Source organism: Podarcis tiliguerta, assembly GCF_965153285.1.
Source record: "Podarcis tiliguerta genome assembly, chromosome: 9".
NCBI lineage: Eukaryota > Metazoa > Chordata > Lepidosauria > Squamata > Lacertidae > Podarcis > Podarcis tiliguerta.
Genome location: NC_139542.1, coordinates 7,233,926 through 7,247,647, shown reverse-complemented (window position 1 = coordinate 7,247,647; position 13,722 = coordinate 7,233,926). Strand labels below are relative to the sequence as shown.

General features: G+C 43.6%; 1 protein-coding gene across 6 annotated transcripts in view; it reads right to left on the bottom strand.

Annotated features, from left to right (window-relative positions):
• The window catches only part of CTNNA2 (catenin alpha 2), a 516,699-nt gene that overhangs the window by 196,010 nt on the left and 306,967 nt on the right, over positions 1-13,722 (bottom strand). The window contains exon 1 of one of the 6 annotated variants that reach the window (XM_083398289.1): positions 13,414-13,540. The exons of the other annotated variants lie outside the window; for them this stretch is intronic. The gene's annotated coding sequence lies outside the window, so the exon portion shown is untranslated. Of the gene's footprint in view, positions 1-13,413; positions 13,541-13,722 lie in introns of those variants that run through there. 6 annotated transcript variants of the gene reach the window in all.

Below are 13,722 nucleotides of genomic sequence, written 5' to 3'. Positions count from 1 at the left end.
CTTGGGGTTTTCTTTTGCTTTTTGTTTATTTATAAACACCAACAGCTGTACTCTTCTGGTGCATACAATTCTGATGAGACTAAAGCAAGTCTCCCCAGCACGGCCCAGAAATGCCTAGGAGGGAGGGGGGGAAATCAATTATTACCTGACACTTTCACTACATCTAAGTTTTTGATCAGTGCATCTCAAATGAACATCAATACTGGGATGGAATGGGGGTGGGAAACATAATAAAGAAAGGAAGGCACAGCATATTCTACTGCATGTTTGGATATATTTTGTCATGCATTGGCATCTAGGAGACAGAGAGAGACAGAGAGAGAGAGAGAGAGATCAAATAAAATCCCTTGGAGAAGTTGCTATCTCCTTCCAACTTATATTCCAAAATTGTGAAAGAAGGTAACACTGAACTGCGTCACTTTCACATGGTTATTGTGAGAACAGGTAAGATAATGGCTGGAAAATATTTTACAAAGTAGGAAGTGATCCTCAGTGATTGGGAAGGGCAGTGAGACAGGATGAAAAGACAAGTGCAGATTCCTGTTTCTTTCTCTCTGTTTCCCATGTTGGACTAATCTTGTGCTACAAATTGTGAAGTGGGACATCTTTGTGATGCAAAGTCTTTTCATTCTGAAGTGATTCACTCAGAGCCAGCAATCTGCTGTGGAAACAGGGTTCCCAAGTGCACCCATTGCTTCCCTCTAGATAAGGGCTCCCTCCATCCATGTTGAACCAGGGAGCTTTCCATGCAGGCTTGGTGCACATGGAGAGGAACCCATCTCACAGGGAAGTCTGTAGGCACATTTGGGGCTGTGTTTCAAAGTGACTGCTGACATAAGCAGCCTGAGGATTTTCTTCTTCTCAAGTTTCTCAATCTGGTTGTCATGACACTTACATCAGAGATATATGCAACAGCAGAATAAAACCTGTTGGATAAACGTAAGTTTTCATGTTGCAGAGGCACTGCCTGTTCCATCTCTTTCCTGGATTGTTGACCTTAAAAGAATTTTTCCCGGAAAGATTTTGAAGCAAGCAGTCCCAGTTTGGGATCCAGTTTAGGCCCTGTGTGCTCTACTTCCTAATTACAAGTTCTGCCTTTATTGCAATATGGCAGAATGACTGAATGGAAAGATAAATAAACGGGCCACAGCTAAATAAATAAATAGCCAGCTAAATAAACAGGCCATAGCTAGAAAAATAAAAAGGTGTGTGGGTATTGCAGAGAGGTGGCCGTTTTAATAGAAGAAAAGAAAGCAGCTTAGGTTTAGCCTAACTGTGGCATATATGCCTATATAGCTTGAACAATTCTTGTTTTTAGATTGTGAGGGTCCCAGGGTCCATGCCTCTGAATATTTCAAAACATTATGACATACATAGAATAGCCTTTCCCATCATGATGCCCCCCCCATGTGTTGGAATATAACTCCCCTGATCCACAATGGATGGGAGTTGTAGTCAAAAACATCTGGAGGGCACTAGGCTAGAGAAGGCTAATGCAGAGGTATCTGGTGACCATCCTTCTAGATATCGTGCTGCCTGGTTCATTTATTTACACGCATAACCTTTTCCAGCAACAAGTAAACCACAAAGGTCTTTAATTCAATTCTGAATACAACATTACACAGAGCCATTAAGTAGCAGGCACCAAGCAGGCAGCAAAACAGGAAACGGTTTACATCTCCGAACTGGATGGAAAGAAAAGGGGCATTAATATTGCCTGCTTTGCACACTATGAAATGCATGATGCAATGTCCTGAAATTGAGTTAAGCCTCAAAAGCAGGGTCAATTCACAGGGCCCTGCATTCCACCCACCCAACTCAATGGAGTGTTGGACACATTTGGCATTTTGGTAATTTTGGCATACACTGTGACCATCTCATAAGAGTGCAGATGAACGTCCAGATCCACAGCTATACTTTGGGGTTAGCTATAGAACCTGTGCTGTCTGATTTTGCTGTGGAAGGGGGTTTCAACACAGGCTGGCTCCCTCCTTGTTGTCATTCTGCCGGCAGGTGACAACCTTCTTGCTTTGACAGGCTTTGGGGAACTGACTGCTTTTAATGAAAAGGCCAGTGCTGTACTGCTTTTATTGTAATTATTTGTATGTTTTTAATAGTTTTAGTATTCACTCGCTCTATCGTAATTCTATCAATGTTAAATTGTTTTTTTATTGTTGTTGCTGTTTTTGAGGCTCTTGTTGTTATCTTTAAACTACATTGAGTCCCAACAAACAAATACTAAAACTTAAATTAAAACAACAACAACCCTAAAAGCAGTTAAAACAATTCCAAAAAAAAACAAGGATCTCAGGGATCTCTGGAACAGTGTTTTTCAGCTATCAAAGGCCTGGGTAAACAGGAATGTTTTGAAATTCCTCTTGAAAGTCAATAATGAGGGATGTAGATACACCTCACCAGGGAGGGCATTCCACAAGTGGGGAGCGATCACTGTAAAGGCCCTGTTATGCCAGTCAGGCAGCCCTGCTGATGGCCACATAACCTGTCCTCACCTGCCTACTGTATGGTCTGAGGTGCCCGATTTAGGGAAGGTGCACTTTTAGGTACTTGGGTCCCAAGCCACCTTGACTTGCACCAAGTAGCTCCCTGGCAGCCTGTGCAGCACTTTCAGGACCAGCAACACATGGTCCCATTGGACTGCTCAACTTACAATCCTAGCAGCTGCATTATGTACTAGATGCAGATTCTGGGTCATCTTTCAAGGGAAGCCCCACATTGCAATAGCCCATACAGGAAGTCCAAATCACGGACAGCTGAGGCCAGGCTGTCCTCATCCATTTATTTCAAACTACAAATACCATTTGCTTGCTTTGAAATTTCAAATTGTAGAATCCATTCCAATATGATTGTAATCTGTTTTACCCAATTTTAATACTCTTTCTTTAAATTGTTGTAACCCATGTGGAACCTAATGGTGAAGGGCAGGTAAGAAATCCAAATAATAATAGTACACATTTGGTCTGGGTTTTGTGACATAATACATGCGAACAGTCCTGCGAAAAGACCCAAGAAGCTATTGCATCCAAGTATTCTAGAATTGCTACTACTACTACTAATAAATATGCATGTAGGTCACCTCATTAACAGACTTTATAGTTACACACTTGTACCTGCTATCTGGGAAGCTGCTGGTGATAACAGCAAGTGTATCTACAGTGAATGGATGTGCATTTAGCACATTGTCAAAATAAATAGGGTGATCTGAATAAGCAGATCCAATCCTCACAGAGGATAACACATTGCATGTGCTAATGAAGCAACAGCTTGAAAATTAACAACACTTACCTCAGCACCTTGAAGTTTTCTTGGGCTGAAAACTAGTGACATTTTGGTGAGGGAGGAGATGCAGGTCAAATGCCACATTAATCTAACTTATTGGCTCCTTATTCAACTGAAATTCTTTTAAAAAACCCATTTAGCAGGGTCCGTGTACCAAATGTCAGCAGCACTCCGGATGTAAATATCAGAGAAATAACTCATTTAACTTACTACTCTTGAAGTCATCTTTCCCTCCCTGATTTTCTCTTTAAATGTTCCCTTTATAAGAAGCACCATGGTTCACTGCACTTGGAAATTAAAGACGACAGAGTAAAGATCAAAGTTTGAGTTTGCCCACTGCCAGCCACAAAGGGAAATTAAAATCACTACTCAAATTCCATTTTTGCAGCTTGCTGATGGATATAAGCTTAGAAAAATATAAGCATCAGAAAGCCCACTCTTGTACCCTGAAGAGTAAGCTCTAAACTTTTGACTGCTGCTGATCATTAAGATGAGCAAAGAAAACATGGTCATTTAAGAAGATAACTAAGTGGTACCCCCACTGGCGGAGGAAGAGGAGGGAGCGTCCTGCCTCCAACAGCGCGATCCTGGCAGGGTGCCATCATGACTGTCCTCGCCCCCAGGATGCACGCCCCACCCCTGCGGGCAGCTTGCCCCACCCCCAGGATGCACACCAGCCCCACCCCCACTTGCTCTCCGGCCCCCTCCAGCATGAAGCTCCGCCACTGGGTACCCCCCGTTTGTGGCAGATTTCAGAACAACAATTATTCAAATATAAGGATAACATCAAACATAATCATTTTCAGGATGATTAGTCCAATGCTGTTATGATGGATTGTTTTTTTACAGGGGCGGGGACTAGATCTGTCACCATCCCAGCCTGACCAGCATTAAGGCCATGTGAGATTGAAACACTTCCATCCTCACATGGGGGCACATAGCTGCTCAAGGTAAAGGTATCCCTGACCATTAGGTCCAGTCGTGGATTACTCTGGGGTTGCATGCTCATCTCATTCTATAGGCCGAGGGAGCTGGTATTTGTCCGCAGACAGCTTCCGGGTCTTGTGGCCAGCATGACTAAGCCAGTTCCGGTGAACCAGAGCAGTGCACGGAAATGCCATTTACCTTCCCGCCGAAGCGGTACCTATTTATCTACTTGCACTTTGGCGTGCTTTCAAACTGCTAGGTTAGCAGGAGCTGGGACTGAGCAATGGGAAGCTCACCCCGTTGCGACAGTGCCACTGCTCAAGGGGTGGTTAAATGGCTGTATTTAAGGAGGCAGTTCCAGACCTGTTTTAATCTTCAAATCAATCTCCAGTGAGGGAAAACACTTAGTCTGATAAATAAATATGAAACTATCTCACATAGAAAAGGGTTTGGGTAGGGCAAGAGTGGTGATGACCCCTTCCCTGTCCTTTCTCTCTCTCTCAATAGCTAAAGCAGGGCAAGCCTCAAAAGCACACCCAAAAAAAAAGCAGGGGGAAGGACAAGCATATGACTGCCCACTTTAAGCCAATCAAAGCCAGGCATTCTTTGTATGGGTGTTGCTGTTTCTGAATCTGTGTGTCTGTGTAGTTCATACCCTTCCAAATAAGAGAGCCAGAGCAGGTGGGGGCCACACAACTTTTCTCCCCGGAGAAGAAGCAAGGATGACAACAGAGACCTCTTCTGAACCAAGGCACAACACTATAGATGCCAAGTATTTGTGCTGTTGTACTGCTAAAGGGTCCATTGTTTCTTTTTCAAGGGGGTAGGAGGTCAGGGACCTCCTAGGCCCCACCCAAGTTTAGGTTGCACCAGCCTGTCATTTGCTGCATTTCCCCTCCCTCCTACAGCCAGCATGAAACTCAGGGAGATGGGTCAGGTAGGAGAGACTCCTAAGACAGATGGGCTGAATATTGCCTGGGAGGGCAGGCAAAGTTTTCACATCCCTTCCTTAAATGAATTCAACCACTGCAGCACTTAAAGGATACACTCCCTGTGGTATGTATCATTCACTGAAGCAGTCAAATACAACATTTCCTGTTTCCTAGAGTGGACACACAAAGGAGAATGTAGCTCCAGATGGGGAAGACTTCCTGTCACACATGCTCTGGAGCATCCTTCCCCGGTGTGTGACCAAGTAGAAGTGCGTGACCCTAGCAGACCCTATAAAGGCGCTAGTCATGCAACCATCTCCCTCTCTTGCTCTTTTGGCCCTTTGGCACTTGCAACTGCTCTTTTGCCATCTTCCTTCTGCTGGCTCTTAGCCAGCAGCACATGGCTCAACTTTACAGAGGATGGAAGCCACAAGGTGAAAAGTCTGAGGCCTAGCTCAGACTTCTTTTCTCTACACATGTACCTGTAACTACAAGATAAATGTTGCCTTCAGGACAATACTGTGAACTGAATGTAAATAAACTTTACCATTACTTTTAAAAGAAGACTGTCGTGTCATTATTGTTCTTAAGAGGGAACTAAAGGGGAAATTTGCTAGGAACAATCCAATCTGGACAAGCCAGACTGGATTGCTTAACTCAAATGATTCTAACAAACCATCAACTTGCTTCCAGCAATGTGCAAGGGAATATGCTCTGCTACTAGCTCACTAGTGTGAATGAAGAAGGATAATATTTAATCAGTATATCCTCTCCTGCTATCCACAACATTCCCACATTCCCCACCACAGTAAACAGAACAACTCAAAGTGCCACACAATCTACCATCCATTTACTCTGGAGCAATCGCTCGGATTAATGCAACACCATTGAAATATCTACAGGGCAACCAATCTGTGGATTGTGACAGGTTCTATGTGCTTGTTTGCCTGGCCTAAACATAGTTTTGTTTCCCTAATAGGGTGAGACATATTATTAATTTATCTTTATATCATATTGCATCCCTAAGCCTGAGGGTGGATAAAGACATGAGTAATATATAAATATTAAGTATACAGGAAAGGAAAATAACTTCATCCAGCAGTGTAAAAATAGCACATATTTTATAGTTTCTTAAACCCTGGTAGGCTGCCTAGATATATGCATGTATAAGCACGCCTTTATTCCTCGAAGATGCTGGAGCCTTGGCACACTGCCAGCAAACATATCTCCATGTGCTTTGCTGTTTAAATGTGGCAAACTGATTTATATTGCTAAGAAGGCACTCTTGGGTGATCTCAAGGCCCTTTTGCCCATTACAGAACTCCTCCTTGGAAGTATTTTGCAGAAGGAAGCCATGTGCTAAATGTGTGTAAGCCAACACATGAAACAACTGCACACAGGTCCATTTTATCCATATGCCTACATGTTTTTAAAACTGTGATCAGGCTATACATTCTATTTAATATTCACACAAGGAATGCACATGGGTTGCCAGGGCAGCCTTTGTTGGGATTCTGCAACTTCATGTCAACAAGGGTTGCTAACTGGAGTTGGTTACATGTAACAGATTTTGTCAGTTCTTAATCAGCTACAGGTATGTTTCTGGGCACAATTCAATAGTGCCTAGGAAGCACTACACAGCTTGGGACAAAGGTGTCTAAAAACTGCCTTTTTATCACATAAGTCTATTCAAACACTGTGTTCAGCAACTGACGCTCTCCTCCATATGGTTAGCTGGTGGTGAGAGGAGGCAAGGTCTTTTTGGTTGTTGCACCCCATTTATGGAATGTCCTCCCCAGGGAAGCTCATCCTTGAAGTCGCCCCAGTGTCTAGAAAATACCTTATTTACTGCCCATGGTTTGAACTATCACTATGAATTTACTGCTTTGGTAAAGATTCATCCTGATTGTTTTAACCATTGCTCTGCTCTCTGTTGTTTGTTTTTATTCCAGTCCTTTATCATCCTTATTCTATATTGCCGTGAAAATTTAACTGAAGGGTAGCTGAAACACGGTTTTAAATGAAAAAGGAGAAGAAGAAATACTTGCCATACTGAATTAGTGCACTGATCTGTCAAGCCAAGTATAGCATACCTTGCCCAGCAATGGCCCCCAGGTCCTCAGCAGGTGGCTTACCCAGCCTTGCTCTGTGGCAGGAGTATGAAACCTGTGGCCCTCCAAATGCTACTTAACTACAAATCCCATCATATCATCATCTTGGGCTGGAACTGATGTGCTTTGGGGTTCAGCAATGTCTAGGAGGGCTACAGGTCCCTCCCATCCTTAATATATGATATACCCTTTGGAGACACCACAGTCTGAATGATACACCTTCTCCATGGAAAATGAGTGTTCCAGCATTGAGCTATGATTGTACCCTTAAGAATGAAGGAGGGGAGTTTTAAAGAGATTGGTATTAGGCAGGCACTTTTTTTGCATTGTTTTTGACCATATATATCTCGACTTTAGCATATAACTTAATTATATACATTTATTAAATTCTGTTGATATTTATCTATATCTTGATAATTTTATTAGGGTGGCTGTTTTAAAGTGTCCTTATTGCTATTTTTTATGAATTTTTTACACCATTTTATGCAAACCACTTAGCTTTTTTTTTTTTTTTTACTCTGGTACATAAATCTTGTTAAAATAAATAAATATGGAACGTCTGAGTTTCATCGGCAGCAATGCATCTTTCTGCTAAAAAAACTGTTGAGTTGGTTCTAAAACAAACACACAGATAAAACTCCTACGGAACAAGCCACACCTGTAAAAAAACAACAACACTCTCCTCTTTTACATGATCATTAGAACTGGATAAGCCCTGTCCTATTTTGCATCTGGTCATCCTGCAAAGAGGAGAAACAGGCAAACACCTTTTAACTAATCAGCAGTGGGTCCCATGTTGTAGGCAGCTCCCATTGTTGACTTGAAGCTAGAGAACATGAATGTGAAGGTAACATTGTGTCAACAAAACAGGATATCACAAATATGATGGAGGGAGCAATATATTAGTGTAAGATAATTCAGAGAATAGTGTTTTTTAAAAAAAATTGATATCAGTTAAACCAGTGTTACCACTATGAATATTTTTGGCTTATTCCTTTCCCACAAGTTTACTTAAATGGGTCTTTTGCTGCCTAATTTTGCATATATTTAGTCACTCTCCTCTAAATACATGTATGCTGCTTACCATCTAACAGCTAAGTTTTAATAAAAGCTCATTTAAATCTGTTAATTTATACAAATCTGCCACTGGGTAGATTTAAATTTTGGGGGGAAGAATGGGGGAGTGTGGGAGTGTAGTGTTTTAGCACCGATGAAAGCCTAAAGTGAGGGAAAGAATGAGGACACTTCCAGAATAATTTGATCAGAAACATGTTTCACTGCATATAGATATAGGTAAATATTGATATTGGTATTGATATAGCAAAGAGAGACTGAGGAAGTAATGTTTGGATTGGTTGGTTTAATAAGAATTCCTAATTAAGGGAGGGAATGGCCTTTTTTCTGCACGAGAAAAGTCTAGCCAACTTGGGTGACCTGTATTCCTCGCCTAAAGAATTCCTGTATGGCACACCCCGTTCAATGTTGCAGGAAGGCAAACAATAACATAGCAATTTAATAAATTTATCCACATGGGATTAATGTGTGGTACTGATGGAATTAATGTGTGTTTAGTCACTGAAGGACCTTGCTATGAGGTAGGATTGGATTTAATTGATCTCATCTTCCTCTGAGTTGTGCAATTACTTGTGTCATCTTCAAGACTGCAATAGGACATCAGGTGTGGAATCAGATGGGCAAAGGAAGGTATTGTAGGGAGCAAACATCTTCCTTGCAGTAATAAGCTGGAACTCCCAGAATCCTCCCGAAAAGCTTCCGGGTCAAATGTAAGGGACTGGCAGGTCTCTGAGGAGTGTGTGGCAGAGTCAGAGGCCCCTGAAGCTAATCTAAGGGAAGGGGCTAATAGAAGGGGGGAAATCTAAGCAGTCAGTGATGGAAGGAGGAGGTGCAGAACATGGCAGGAATGGAGGAAGAGACTGTTCTGGAGAGGAACAGGATGATAAGACTCCCCTCCACCCCCTTCCCCACTGTCTCCAAGGATCAGGAGGGGCTTCAAGAGGCAGGCAGAGCAGCAACTTCCATGTAGAAGAAATCACAGGTTGTTTATGAAAGCCCCAACAGGCGAGGGTACTTAAGTTTGGATGGAGGCATGGTCCCACCATTGCTCCAGTAGTCCAACTCAGGCAGAAGCCTGGGGAGGAGATACCAGCTACTTAGTTGCCAAAATGGTGTGTGTGCTCAGTGCACCTGCAAGTGTGTGCTTTCTCAATAGAGAATTAAACCACAGTCTCTTTGTCCTCTTGGGCTAGGTGTGCTCAGGTCATGAAGTCATCTCACCGGTCTTACTTACTATACACCACCAGTGTCCCATTCTGTCATCAAACTGGGTCCAACACCTAGGAGGTAGGATGCAACTGCTGCAAACTACATGTAGCAGAATCTGTTTACTGTAAGTGCTACCATAAAGTAGCAGTGTGGTGCAATCCTATCCCCATTTGTTAAGAACTAAGCTCTACTGAATCCCATCAGGCTTGCTACCAGGTATGCAAAGGACTGCAGCCCAGGAATGGTTTCTGGAGGAAAGATGACACAGAACATTGCTGATTCATTACTACTTGGAATGCTGGGGAGAGAACAGCCTGTCTAGATAGATATCCATGGAATTCTGTAAAATTTATCCCAAAGTTACATGCTGCTGCTTTCTAAGATAGTGGTACTGGAGGCTTTAAATTGGAACCAGCAAAGGTAGGAGAAGGAAGGGATGCAAACTCTTCCTCTACAGCCTTCTCAAATACCATTGATTTTTTCTATTCTAGTTCTCAGCAACTTTTTCTAGAAAAGTTGCAGGTCTAGTATCTAACACATGGCCGCCAGTCTCCCTTCCATCAGTTCCTAGTTACAGTTTCCAGTGGTTGCTTCTCCCCCCCCCAAAAAAAAAATCGGGAGTGGGGGGAGTTCTACAGCACATCCTGTTCTGTGCAAGTCCTGAGATACATTTCTTCCATGTCTGTTAAAGGATTGATCTTCTATGTCCCACAACTAGCACAAGTGAATTATACTTTGTAGAGACCACTTCTACAAAGAGTCCTTTGCATGGTTCTTCTCTTGTTCACAAGTCATCCCAAGGGAAGCAAAAATCCAGGTCACCCATGAGTATTCTTGTGCAGATAGGAAACTAAGACCAGGGAGTAATGTTCTGTTAAAAATATCCCATGAATTCATGGTTTAACAGGAATTTGGAAACCAGATCTCTTTGTCATGGATGCTTTAGTTGTGATGCACTGCAGGGGGTTGGACTAGATAATCCTTGGGGTCCTTCCCAACTCTATGATTCTATGGAACCCAACACTCTAGGCATTGCATATTTCCAGCATTTTAATGATGTATCAAAATGGTTTAAAGAATACACACACAGGTCATTGTTGTTTTTCCTCTTCCACTTACTTTTTCTTGTTAGTTAAATTGGCTATTAAAAAATAAAATAAGAATATTAACATGGAAACTTGAGACTGTTGGCTCCCTTGGAAGCAATGGTGCCTGTTGAATGTTAGGACTAGCTGGGTGGAAGGTAGGGAGGCCAACAGTAGAGGGAGCCAGAGCCACTGACCGGCAGAGGCAACTAATTCTAGTTTTGCCCCCATCCTTCCCTGTTGCATTCTTGAAGGGCAACACTGGCCCAGAATACCTGAAGGAGCATCTCCACCCCCATCGTTCAGCCTCTGAGGTCCACCCCCATCGTTCAGACTGAGGTCCAGTGTCGAGGTCCTTCTGGTGGTTCCCTCACTGCAAGAAGTGAGGTTACAGGGAACCAGGCAGAGGGCCTTCTCTGTAGTGGCGCCCACCCTGCGGAACGCCCTGCCATCAGATGCTTTAACATCTTTCTGCTGTTTACCACCACATGGACTCCGATGGTTTAGGGCAGCACATGTGCTTTCATTGGTCTCCCTGGCACTTCTAGGCAGGGCTGGGAGAGACTCCCTGCCTGAAACTATGGTGAGCCACTGCCAGTCAGGATGACCAATGCTAAGCTAGATAGACCAATTTGTCTGACTCAGTATAAGGCATTTTTTTAATACTCCTAAGATTTTAGCCTTAGAGAGCCTGTGTCTTTTTCAGCTCATCTGAGCATTCCATATCTTTAAAGCAATCAGGTACTGAAATGTGCTAAAGAGCTTTTTGAAATAGTATTACTGATCACCACCACACACTGCTACCACCAGTTCTGAAACTTGCAGACAGATTTGCAGCATCTCCATTTGCAGAGGACAGTCAAAATCTTTGAGCAGGAACTCAGGTTGACCACTTGACCCATTGAAGATATGCATTGCCAATGCCTTTCACATCCACTGTGCCTTAAGCAACCTTCCATGTTTACCATGACTCACTCCTAGGATACAGAAAGTTGCCACCCAGGGCATCTGTGCAGCCTTTGGCAATCAATTTTACATCCTTTTGTCTGCCTGCCTGCCTTGCTCTCTACCAACTTCCATGCTGGTTTTGTATACATTGCTTCCGCTGGGCAGGATCGGCAGCAATGGTCCACCTGAGCAGGGAATAAAGAAACAGGAGGAGGAGTCTGAGTCTTCCTCACCTCCCCAAAAGGAGATACACCTGGGAGTCAGGCTTTGAATTTGCTTAAGAGCCAAGGTATGCATATTAAAATAAATGAGAAATGTTGAAAAGTGCAGACCGAACTTTGCAAATAATAAAGGCAAGCGTTGAATACACTGTGCCTGAATGCTTCTTCTCTCTACATTTTTGACATTATTTTTCATAGGTGATGTTTGGGAGGATTTCCCCGAAATGGCAATTCTAACTCATCTTCTTTCTTTCTTTTCTGTTCAATGATGCATTACAGCAAGTGCAAATTCAGGAGAAATCAAGATTTCAGTCAAAACTAGCCAAAGGACAAGAAGAAGCCCACCATCTCAAAACCCTCCTCAACGGAGCAGCTTTCAAATGAGTATCCCTTTTATTACCTGGCATGCCTATTTTATGCAACACCTCGATAAACACGTCAACTGTGCCAGGATCGAGAAATCAAGTATCAAAATATTGAGGCGTGAACCACCTGCTCTGAAAGTACTGGCAACCAGCAGACTTTGGGGTATGTTGAAAAGAGGGGGGAATAGGGGAAAGATTGGAGAGTATTTCCCTGGCAACAGAGCAGTACTTGTTCCCCAAGTCACTAAAGGATGCAGAAAACGCCTGTCAACAATGGCCTTTTCCAAATCCAATGAAGGTCGAAAATTAGCAGGCAGGCAATTCTTAGTCTATCGAACAAAACAACAGCAGAGTCATTGAGGGCTGGGAGTCTAATCCTTCCAGCTTTACCCCCTTCACACACAGACACACACACGAAGTAAACTGCATGGTAGTTAGATTCTCAAATGCTTGCATCCAAAACGCACGCATCACGTTTACGAATGCTATAGCGTATAGCGCTGCAATTTTGTTTTGTCACAAAGATGTCATTAGCAAGAGCATATGCTAAACACCTAGATGCAGTAGGGTACGAAGCCCAAATAGTATTCCGTTCCCACATGAACCCAGTGATGGTTGCATGAGCCTCCTACCCCTCCCCCCCCTTTCGCAAAAAGAAAGAAACGTTGCTCCAAAACAGGCGTCAAAATGCAAGAAGAAGGCGAAAAAGGAACGGGGTGTGCGCCACGCACGTTTCTCGCCCGCAGGAACAAAACGAGAAAAGAAAAAGGGGGGAAAGTCTGTGCCTCATCTCGAGCAACCAAATATCCTCCAAATGTCGTAATTTGGGCACATCTCTCCTGAAAGCCCCCCTCCCCCCCCCAGCCTGACTCGTATGCGCTGGGACCCTTTAAACAAAGAGGAGCGGCTGGTGGGGAGATGGAAAGGGGTCCCTGTTTTGGTCGCCTCCTTAAGAAATGCCTCGCCGCTGCAGCTGTCGATTGCGCGCGCGCGCGCGTGTGCATACGTGTGTGTGTGTTTGAGCAAAGGCGAGCGGAGCTTAAAGTATTTTCCATTTCATCAGAGAACATATATCCCTTTACTGGTTCACTAAAATGTTGGCTTTTTTTTTTTTTTTTTTTTTAATGCCCACCCCTTTTCCCATTCGCCCCTGTCTGCTGCGAAGCGCGGCGCAGGCATACAATCGCCGAGAGCTCACGACGCTCAGTGAGCGCTCGGTGCCTCTGCGTGCTGTAGCTACATACTGCTTCTGCTGGAAGGAAGGGATCCTGGGCTGCCGCTCTCGCTCTCTGCTCTTAAGCATCTCCGAACCAGCAAGGCGAACCAGCAATGGGGAATAAAGCCATCTTTATGCCGCCGGTCCGGTCAGGGAAGGAATGGTAAAGCTGCATCAGAGGAGTCAATAAAAAACAAAACAAAAACAAAAAAATTTGGTGCTTGCCGCCGCCCGCGTCTGCAAGGATGGACATGAAAGGGAATGTCAAATCCTGGGAAGCCGTTAAGTAAAGAGGTTTCGTTTTTTTGGGTTTTTTTGGAAGGGGTTTCTCTCTCTT